Genomic DNA, 1633 nt, shown 5'->3' on the forward strand with positions numbered 1-1633 from the left:
CTCTATGCAAATACAAGTGTCCCCTCTCCTCACCTACTCCTCCTGCCTAACCCACAGCCTGAAGGCTGTTATGTTCTAAAGCTGTTATGTTCTAAAGCTGTTACCTTCTAAAGCTGTTACCTTCTAAACCTTCTAAACATATTTCAACACTTCACTCATCTACATATCTACACCACACTAGTTTTGCACGCTAGACACTCACACTCAGACACATAGAGTACAGTCCCACTCACACCTCATTTACATTTCCTAGTTCTCTGGCATCCACACATTCCCCCCACTTAGGCCCCGTTAGAGTAGGTGTATTATTTTGTCCATCTTTAATAAAACCTTTTATTGTTATTTTGCCTCTTGTGTCCGTCTGTTCTGGGGTTCAGCCACACTTGACTCTTTTCCTAGTGGTAACATAACAGACAGCCACATATCCTAGGACTGAAACGATGGAAAGTTGACGGTGAAAAGAAATGAATCTATTGAGTAAAGACTTTTGTTTTGTAATCCTCTATTATTTGTAACTCTGTTGAACGTGTAAGTCAAGTTAGCCTACTGAAGAATGTTTGTGTTAGTCGGTTTGGACTCACTACTAACTAACTAACTAGCCTGTCAACGTTAGCAGCGTCATGTTAGCTCAGCTGTAACCTAGCAACGTTAGCAGCGTCATGTTAGCTCAGCTGTAACCTAGCAACGTTAGCAGCGTCATGTTAGCTCAACTGTAACCTAGCAACGTTAGCAGCGTCATGTTAGCTCAGCTGTAACCTAGCAACGTTAGCAGCGTCATGTTAGCTCAACTGTAACCTAGCTAGCTCTGTCTGTGTTAGCAGCTAGTAATAATAATAATAACCTTTATGTATAGCACTTTAACTGCAAAAGTAAAACAAAAACAAAAAGTAAAGTAGTATAACTTATATAACTTATACTATAAGTGTCATGCTTGTTATTGATGAGCTGTCTACAGATATTGTGGTTCAGTATATTGTTTATGAGCTATGTTGTGCAAACTGTGACAACTATACTTGTGTATTATTTAGCAATATCACACAAGAGGGAGCGCTGTTATACTGCATCTTCGGTTACCTACGACCGGTATTCAGTATAACAGCACTCCCTCTCGTGTGATATTGCTTAATTATAATCGGCTCCCCCTTTGTTTTCACATAGGAATGCAGTTTGGTTGGGTAAGAAAAGGAGATATCCAGCACTTTTTTGGTGCTAAAAAAGAGTAGTTGAAACTTGTAAATGCAGCCTGTATTTTCTATGGTTGTCAAGCAGGATAGTAAGGGTGATGGTGAGTTTTACATGTGTGCTGTTGCCTGTTGTATTAAGGAAGCAGAGGGAAGTCAGAATGACAGCAGGAGGAGGAGGTCAGGAGGTCAGACAGCAGGAGGAGGTCAGACAGCAGGAGGAGGAGGTCAGGAGGTCAGACAGCAGGAGGAGGAGGTCAGACAGCAGGCAGGAGGAGGTCAGACAGCAGGAGGAGGAGGTCAGACAGCAGGAGGAGGAGGTCAGACAGCAGGAGGAGGAGGTCAGACAGCAGGAGGAGGAAGTCAGACAGCAGGCAGGAGGAGGTCAGACAGCAGGCAGGAGGAGGTCAGACAGCAGGAGGAGGAGGTCAGGAGGTCAGACAGCAGGAGGA

The sequence above is a fragment of the Nansenia antarctica genome (assembly GCF_963989245.1).
Source record: "Nansenia antarctica genome assembly, chromosome: 6".
In the NCBI taxonomy this organism is placed as follows: Eukaryota; Metazoa; Chordata; class Actinopteri; order Argentiniformes; family Microstomatidae; genus Nansenia; species Nansenia antarctica.